The sequence below is a fragment of the Rhipicephalus sanguineus genome, chromosome 1, assembly GCF_013339695.2.
Source record: "Rhipicephalus sanguineus isolate Rsan-2018 chromosome 1, BIME_Rsan_1.4, whole genome shotgun sequence".
Lineage (NCBI taxonomy): Eukaryota > Metazoa > Arthropoda > Arachnida > Ixodida > Ixodidae > Rhipicephalus > Rhipicephalus sanguineus.
This window is the reverse complement of record NC_051176.1, coordinates 118,200,838-118,211,004: the sequence shown is the minus strand read 5'-3', so window position 1 is coordinate 118,211,004 and position 10,167 is coordinate 118,200,838.

Below are 10,167 nucleotides of genomic sequence, written 5' to 3'. Positions count from 1 at the left end.
GAGTACTCTCCACACACTCTTTTATATTCACGTCGCCTGGGTAAAGCAGGAATGCCAGAGCGGCGCCCCATGGCACTCGTATGGCTCATTCACACTGGGGAATCCGCCCGCCACAGCGACCGGAATTCGCGCGCCGCCGAAGTCCCACATTGTTCACACCACTTAGCAAACGCACCGCCGAAACTAGGGCGTCTAGTTGTCATCGTCCCTTCGCGCGAAGGAACGCTGGCATCGACGCGCTCGGCGTTGTGTACGCGTTTCGTTATGGCGAAGCGCATAAACAGGAGCAGGGTCGTCGAACTGCTGGGCCTGCTGCAAAGCAACTTTCTGGCGATGTCGGACGAGGATAAACATGCATTCGCCGAACAAAAGAAACGACGCAAGCAGTTGTGGTTGGTTCGTCCTAATTTGCAAGACGCGAGAAGCTTGGTCGAGCCGAGGTATAATGCTACCCGTTTTGCGAGATCGTGATGATGTATTGCAAAGATGCTAATCGCGACAACACTTGGTAGTTGTCGAGAGCTACAGGATGATTACGAAAGACTTCGCTGTTGCTGCGGGCTTCGACGACTCCGATATCACAAGCGCGCCGCCATTTTTCGAATGTTCGACTCGCGTTCCAATTGGTTCGCGGTGAGGGAATCCGGCGGCAGCTGCCGCAAAAATCGGTCCAGGACCGATCGGCGCGGAATGGGCTTTTCCGGCGGATCTCGCTGCCGCCGAAGCGGATTCCGCGCGCTCTCGCCGCCGATTGTCTCAGTGTGAACGCGCCAGTACAGTGCAATACTGAACCGAAACCGAAACGCAACAATGAGCTCGTGCAGAGGGCACGGAGGAAGCCAAGTTTCGGCGCAGTCGCATTTTCAGCGCAGTTTAAGAAACTAGGGTCTCTAGAATTACGTATCTATGTATTTTCTATTAAAGGAACACACCACCTAATACTTACCTAGTGATGTTGCGCCTCAGATATGCGTAATGTTTGCTTTTTGATCAACAATGTACACAAGTATGAACCTAGTCAGCCGTTCACGATGACTGGCCCTTGGGAAAGTGGTTCAACTTTGGCCGAGTGGCTGAATCGAGGGACGTGCCGACAAACAGAAAGACAGACAGAAGGACAGACAGACAGAAAGACAGGCCAAAATTTCTGCGTTTAAGATCCCCAAGAAAGACAATCGTCTTTAAAAACAAAAAAAAAACTTTGTGCTCAAAAGTGGCGTGCGCGAAATGCCGCTAGCAATATTATTCTCGCACGCACAGTGCTACTCGGCATGCAGCCTGCCACTGCGATAATGCATACGAACCCTGTTTTTCAAATGAGAAGAGGAAGTACGTCTACGCTTTATGAGCGCAATCGCTGAGGTAAAAAGAAGACGATTAACGCGGCAAAGTGTAGCACGCAAAAAATAGAGCGAGCCATGTTCGCCGGACGCTAGCAAGGCTGCGCTGTACGTCGTCTGCTCAACGACACGCGCCCTAGACTTACTGCTACTTTTAGGTAGCAGAGTTGCGCATCCGCCTTCCAAACTCCGCTAGCAACCAAGCGTTGCGGAGAAGCTGACGCTTGGGTCAGCTGACGCTTGGGACCAGACCCCGTCCTTAAATTAAACGAAACATCATTGCCAGTAAAACAGGAACAAAAGTTTCTGGGGGTCGTATTCGATAAGAAGCTTAACTTTCTCTCACACATTAATAATCTGAAAGTTAAAGCCAATAAGGCCCTCAATGTCCTCAAAGTCTTGTCTCGGAAGCGGTGGGGTTCCGACCGGAAATGCCTCCTACACATCTATCGCTCGTTGATACGTAGTAAACTAGACTACGGTAGTATTATCTATGGCTCAGCAAGAGGCTCGTACCTCAAGCGCCTAGATCCTGTCCACAACAAAGGGCTACGCTTAGCAACAGGTGCCTACCGGACCTCGCCCATTCCCAGCTTGTACTGCGAAAGCAACGAACCGTCCTTGGAATACAGAAGAACGCAACTGATGTTTACATACGCCCTAAAAGTTCGTTCTTCACCAGACCATATATGTTACAACATTATCACACGCTCTGACCAACGACTACACTACATAAACAAGCCAAACGCCATTAGACCACTAGCACTTAGATTTGAAGAAAAACTTCGCGCCCTGAATGTTCCTGATGAAGCTCTCTCCGTCGCAAGAAGACCAGCCAGATTAGCTCCCTGGAGTGACTTCTCCAAATATCTTGATCTCTCACTAACACATCTTAAAAAACAACATACCCCACGTGAACATATACTGCAGGAATTCCGCACGCTACAAGAAAAGTACCACACTTACAAAGAATTTTATACTGATGGTTCGAAGACGTCTGCGTATGTTGGAAGCAGCGTGATAGGAGGAACATGCGAGCAGGTAGCAAGGCTACCACATTTTGTCTCCATCTACACCGCAGAGTGCCATTAGGCCTTATGGATGGCAGTACGGAATATCATAAGCTCAAAACACAAGAAAGCAGTCATTTTTACAGACTCTCAGAGCCTTAAATTCAATATCTCAGTATGAGCCCTTTATTGGTGATATTTTAAACATGTTATCTCATCTCACCGACGACCATACCATACACTTCTGTTGGGTCCCGAGTCACGTTGGGATCCCCGGCAATGAAAGGGCGGACCAACTCGCAGCAACGGCAAAAGAGCTACGTGTTTCAAAAATCAATGTACCAGTTAGGGATGGAATTAAAGCAGTTCACCGGGCCATCACCTCTCATTGGCAGCAAGAATGGAAATCGCAACAAAACAACAAACTTCGCCTAATAAAACCTGTCCTTGATGAGTGGAAGACTTGCTTTCATCAAGAGCGTTTTATCGAAGTAGTACTGTGCCGACTTCGAATAGGCCATACCCACGTCACACATAATTATCTACTGGCAGATAACGAACCAGCATCATGTGATAAATGCAATGAGCAACTAACAGTTGCACACATTTTAATAGCATGCCCACATATGGAACCGTTAAGACAAAAACATTTTCAAATCTTTTATAAGTTGAAAATTCCATTTCATCCAATGTTAATCTTAGGAGATGACCCGTTAATACCCCTGGCTAATGTATTCAGCTTTTTAGATGAAGCAAAATTGCTAAATAAACTTTAATTACGACAAACTATGCCACCTCTACCAGACCAGCAAAACTCATGCGAACTGTAGCACGGCCTCTCCGGAGAGACCCTTGCTGCAGCAGGAATTTAAACTAAGGCACTTGCCTCCCGGCCCTTGGGTATAAGGGCGCTGGCAGGGCAGTAGTGCTAGGTGAACTCCTTCACGGTTTTAACAAGATAGTCACGCGCAGCAACCATACACATTGACCACCCCACGCATCAGGTTCACAATTTTAGAGTATATATATATATATATATATATATATATATATATATATCTTACGCTCCTACGCAACTAGCTCTCTTAGGCCTCTCTACAGCCAGACTACACCATTCATTATATCCCATGTGTCACCGCCTAGCACACATTTCATAGTCAGGGCCATAGTGTTGTTCACTATAGTGCTTTTGTTCTCTCCCCACCATGTGTCTGGCGCAGCATAGCCTTAGTCGCTCTTGCGTCATAAAACTCAACTCAACAACAACAAGCTTGGGTCAGTTCTTGTATTCCTCGATCGCGCCGCTGCAGCGAACTGGATTGACACTAGTCATTCACAGTAAAGTTAATCACCGGTCTTCGACACGCCAGATTTGCCGATCGGTGACCCAGTAGGCATGTCGCCTGCAAAAACGGAGCGCGTATTCGCCGCATAGCTGTGGTTGCTAGCCAGACCTATGCGCAACTCTGCTACCTAAAGGTAGCATATACAGTAACTCTAACGCGACCCAGAGCCATATATACCCTTCGGGAGAGTTTGGCGATTGTTTCATCTCGCCGCTCTCCGAGCTCCGCCCCAGCACCGCCCTCTTCTCGTGACGTAAACTCTCTCTCCTCGCCGACGGTGGCGGGCGGCAGTGGCGACAGCGCCGACAGCGCGTCGCGGAGTCCGGCAGGGTTGCCGTTGGTGGCTACTTTGCGCCAAATTGGCTACTTTACGACCCAGTCTGGCGACAAAAATTTCAGGTTGGCGCCATGGCTACTTTCTGGCTACTTTGAACCTCTATTTTAGCGCATCCAGTGGCCATTCTTTCTCATTATCTGCAGATAAAATACCGAGCGAGCCTGACGACTACCCTTTGTTTCCAAGCTTTTTCTGACGCGTCAGCCAGTGTATGCGCGTGTCGTAGCCCCGCCATGAGTCTGGTGCTCATCGAGGCACCTGAACGCAACGCGCGGTGCGCCTGCCGTGACGGAGTGATGAAGTTCTTGTTCGCCTAGTCAGTGTCACACCCACTATGGAGGATTGGCCAAGAATTCGGTGGTTTTATGAATTTAAATACAAATTATGAAATTGCAAATATACCTTACAAATTAAAGATGAAATTTAAGTATGCCTTTTGGCTAAGATCAAAACTGACGAAATTGCGCGCATGTTGGCATACGCGTGGTGTAAGGAGTGGGGTTCGGCGGGTCTCGTTACGGTAGCTGGCTCCCGCCGTCCGTCCCCATAGCCGAAGGTTCCCAGTGAGGAGGCGCGTTCTTTCAAGAAGGAACGTAGATTTATTTACATGGTTAAGAGATTGGAGTGAAAAGAGAGAGCAGAGTAACATCAAAAGTCTTCGGCTTTTATAGCCCCGAGAACGTCACTGCAGAAGCACTGGCAAACCGGTGTCAGCGTCTCCCGCCAATCCGGTGGCCTGTCGTCTTGGCGTCCGGCCTCCCGAAAGGAGGCAAATAGTCACACAATACACTGGCTACGCCCCGAAGACTCGTAGGTGAGAAGGTCGGCGAGGAGTTCCAGTCCAAAGGGGAATTGGGGTTGGAGGACCGATGACCTCCGCTTCCACTGCCGGTAATACTCGGAAGAAGCGTTGAATGATGGCTGCCTCGGGTGAAGGCACCACCTGGGTTGATGGGAGCGTCTTGAACGGCGCGATCCCACGCTGACCAAAACGCACGATAAAGCGGGTGTGTCGAATTCCGGAAAACACGCAGACCGCTCCCTCCGGCACGGGTTAATTTTCCCTGCTGCGGTAGGGTAGAAGGCAGAAGTGGCTGGCTGAGAATCCCTTCCGCGGTGCTATCTCACGCAGAGAACAACGAGCCAAAAAGGGGTCTCCGAATTCCGACGTCCTTCTTCTGGGAAATCCATCCACGGCGACATGTCCGCTCGCCCGGCAAAAGCTCCTCCAGTAAGAATCGGCGTTCCTGCCTCCGTCTAAGCGCCGATACCCCAAGCAACCTTGGCCGACTGCCGACGCACGGCCTATCATCGGCAAATGGTCGTAAGACGACCATGTTGGCCAGCGAAGGTTCCCGAGAGGTCGGTCTGACATCGGCCGCCAGCCACGTCTGTGTAATGTCGGCAACAGGCGTCCGGCCGACCTCGCTTCCAGACCAACTTCCAACCGGCCGGCCGTTCGTCGGCACGGTACGATGGCCGAGCGTCGGGAGAGCACCTGCGGCCGACTGATAGAATGTTATAATCTTAATTGTCGCTTTTTTAATTACGCTGTTAAAATTCATATTTGAGGAATACTTATTCGATTAAGGTGATTCATCATGAAAAATTACAACATTTTGAAACTTCAATGCATTCTCGTGAGGTTGTACCCACAAAACACGAAACCTCTATAAAACGTTTTTAAACGTTTTAAAGACGTTTTATATAGGTTTTATGTTTCATGGGTAGCCACATTTAACAAAAAAGAAAGAAAGGAAGAAGAGGATCGTGCTGGCTTAACATGTGAATTAGCATATGCATCGACGTTGCCCGAAACCAACAGCTGCACTTCATGCTCTGGAATCCTGCAGGCCTTCGCAAATGCTTTAACGCGTTTTTCTTAATGTAATTTAAATATTGCATTTTCGAGAACATGTTTTGCTTGACAACACAAACGTTATTTAAAGAAATGGGCAGTGAACACTCTAACCTTTCCGTCACCGTATCTTGAACCACACAGCAGAGGGAGCCTTCGGGGCCCTTCACAGATGTTCTCACTGGAGGCTTCTTTCAGTCACCCCTCCAAGTACATGCGGGTTACGATGTGTGGCACGGGCCGGGTCGGGCCTGGACCGAGCTCGGACCCATGAGCTTCGAGACACGGGTCAAGTTAGGGTCCGAGTCAGGCCTGTAATAGGCCCTGGTCTCATTCAAGTCGGTAATATGCGTGGGTATGCTATATGTAACTTCGTGAAACTACCTCATATAAATACACGGGACTTGCACAATATTGAGTCAGAGACGCTTGTGTGTATCTTGTAAAAATTGCACATCTTGTCTGGTCAGTAGCACATTACAACGTGTCGCCATGAGGTACGACTATAAATGGACTGCGGTAAACCAGTTCGTGGACCGGTAACCAGTGTGGTGAACCGCGGTTCCGAAAGATATTTTTTTTAATAATATGAGCTGAACCGGAACAACCTTTGAGCGTCATGAAACAGAACCGATAGGTATTTAAATGCGGCAGCACATTCAAGTGGCCATGATTATTAGAAGCAATATGTAGCGCCAACACCCTGCAAACATGCACTACTGGTGAATGTGATCTAGAAAATATATAACAAACAGAATAACAGAGAGCCGAGCTAGTTGGCAAGTATTCATTCTAAAAAGGCAGGGCGTGCAAACACGGACACAAGAAAGAAGTCAGGACACCACAAACGCCGACTAACAACTGAAGAGACGCACAACGGCGAAAAAAAAAAAAACGAAAACACGAAAACTTATCTGCGCAGTTGTTAGTCGGCGTTTGTGGTGTCCTGACTTCTTTCTTGTGTCCGTGTTTGCACGCCCTGTCTTTTTAGAATATATAACAAGCTCTAAAATTTTAATCCGCCTAAGTGTTCTCCTTTTGAAAGCAGCCTTGACATGTCAACTGGCGAAGCTTACAAGCATTGTCATTGTTTTGCATTCGTTCGTTCGATCGTAACTATTATATATCAAAGCGCGTTTCGACAACACGGGTTTGCCGGGCGGGGAGTTATTGTCAGAGCTTACTTAGAAACGCCCCGCCGCGGTGGTCTAGTGGTTATGGCACTCGACTACTGACCCGAAGGTCGCGGGATTGAATCCCGGCCGCGGCAGCTGTATTTTCGATGGAGGCGAAAATGTTTGAAGCCTGTGTACTTAGATTTAGGTGCACGTTAAAGAACCTCTGGTGGTCGAAATTTCCGGAGCCCTGCACTACGGCGTCTTTCATAATCATATCGTGGTTTTGGGACGTTAAACCCCAAATATTATTATTATTATTATTATTATTATTATTATTATTATTATTATTATTATTATTATTATTATTATTATTATTATTAGCTTACTTAGAAACCCTTTGCTCGAGGGGTGGTCCCCAGCGGCCTATCCCCCATGGGTTGGCTGTATGTATGTATGTATGTATGTATGTATGTATGTATGTATGTATGTGAGAGAAAGAGAGGGTGTACGTATATCCGCGACTATGAATGATAACCAGGCGGGGGGGGGGGGGGTCACAGTATTGGAGGAGGGCCGTTGTCCCCTCTCCCCTGACTGAGCACTGGTTATGTATTTAACTGACGAGTATCGCATCTAAGCTTGGCGGACTCTTTCGGTGCAGAGGCATAGACTGATTATTCTACAGCGTGCCCCAGCTATCTTTAGCCAGAGTTTAAAAATATGTCAACGCACTCAATGACGACGCGACCAAATGCATGCTGCTGACTATTGCCTGAAGTAAGTCAGACTATTTTTTTTGTTCTGATTAAGGGGACAGGGTAAGCAAAAATATCGAAAAAGAAATTTTTTTTCTTGCGCAATTCGAAATCTGCGGTCTTTCCTGAACCAGAATCAGTCATTTGTTTGTCCTGAGTGCGACTTCTTTTTGTCTAAAAATGACATATTTCAAAACTTGTGCGGTGGTCTGCCACGCCGCCATTCCTTACGTAGCAAGGGATCCCTTGCAGTTCAAGCATAAAAGCCGCAGGGAGAGGTTACATTTGGCAAGCTGAAGTACATTGGGCACGTACAGAATAGAATGGGCACAAGACTGCGAAAACTAACGAAAGCAGAGGCATCAAGCTTTCTGACGGGAAATCTATATCTGGCCTGGGAAGTCTTAGTGATTCCATCATTGACAAGCTCCAAAACTACTATAGTTTGGCCATTCTAAGAAATATAGCCAGCTTGGAGGACATGCGAAAAGCTGTCTGGGCCACATATTTTCACATGGCATCAACGGATACCAATCCATCCCACGGCCTTTGCCCGAAAGACGCCGACACCTGGTACAAATGTAACAAAGCCCAGTTGAATGGTGAACCGCACGTTCATAAGGAACACCTTCCAGCATCTGTTCTTCAGGCTGTCAAGCTAATTTATCAGCAGCTAGCTAATCCGGAATTACTTGTTAAATGTCTCCATGGTAAAACTCAAAACCCCAACGAGTCGTTCAGTCATGTCGTGTGGGAGCGCACTCAAAAAACACCAAACATTGAAGATATGCACTCTTGATGCTGTGCTCACTTTTAATGATGACAGTATAGCCCGGGTCAATGTGCTGAACTCTTTTGTAATTTCACCTGGGCGCTACACAGTGCAGGGCCTACGCGTCCTTGACCTGCGTCGACACTGCACAGCTGGCGGTAAAGGAGGCTCGCCAGGCAAGACGTGCCATTACAAAAAGAAAATGTGATATTAATTACGAGTATATGGCTGGTGCCTATTGAAAGGGTCCGTCAATTTGCCGTTATTTCATTGTACTTTTGTAATAAAGCACATTTTCTACTTTAAATGCGATTGTCTCAAAAACACGTTTTTTTTTTTTTTACTTTTATTCCTTTATCTCAGCAATCGCAGTATCTAGTGCTTTTGTTCAAGACGACATCTAATATCTATTTGACACTTGCGACGCGCTGTTTGAACACGAAGACACACGAAAAACAACAGGTAGTACACACACGAGCGCAAACTAACAACTGTTTATTTGATGGAAACATCTCACATATGTAAGAACTGGAAGCTTGCGCATAGCACACAACAGGAGAACTACCATCTGCGTCACATAATCAATTCTGTGCATGTCTAATATCTAAATTCATCTTAAAAATGACACTTAATCGTCGGTCAGATGTATCGATGGCGCACTAACGCACATGTCTTCGCCAAGGTTGCGCATCGTGAAGGCTTCGATAATCACTCGTTCCATCGTGTCTTTAGATCGCGATACCACTGTGGTGCCCTCGAGATCTGGCTGACATTGGCACTTGTTGCAATGGGTAGCTAAGTTACCATGGTGACATATGTGCTTATTGTTTAATTATGCTCGCGTAAACGCGACTTAAGGCACCTACCGGTTTGTCCAATGTGCCGTTTTCCGCATGATAAAGGAACACTATATACAACATCTTTTTCACACGGTACAAACTTGTTTACATGTTTAACAGAGCATTAATGATTTTCTCTTTGATTGTAGCCGTTCACTTGGTGAGAAAGTGAAACTATAGTTTGTTAGGCGCCGTGAAAGTCATGGGAATACCGTACCTACTAGCGATCTTTTTTAGTCCATGCGAAATGCTGTGCACGTAGGGAAAAACTATAGGTCTCTCCCTGGACTTCTCTTTTGGTCCTACGTCCGTCTTGTGCTTCTTCTTGAGGCTTTTCAAGAGCCTCTCAGCCAGAGAAGTGATCAGGGCATCAGGGTAAGCGCTGTCCCTGAGTCTATCTACTTGCTTCTTCAAACTTCGCGCTACTACGTGGTCACACGACTTTTGAAAACTGTTTAACATGCACGCATACGCAGCACTTCTTTTCACAAGCTTATAGTGACCCAGCTATAGCTCAACAAACTTTTATCGCCTCTTACATCATATTCCCAGCACGTGTGTCCCTCACCTTGCAAAATCATGTCTAAAAATTTTATGCCGGAACTCGTGGGTAATTCGTAAGTGAAATTTAGACCGTGAAATGCCATTTTAAACAGAGCAACAATATCGTCGGGGTTTATGTTGCCACTTTTTGAACTAGGAAAGCATAATAAAAAATCATCAACGTAACGGAAACAAGCCAAACCTTTGCACACGGAATTTCAGATCCCGGTCTCCTTTCGACATGTAAAG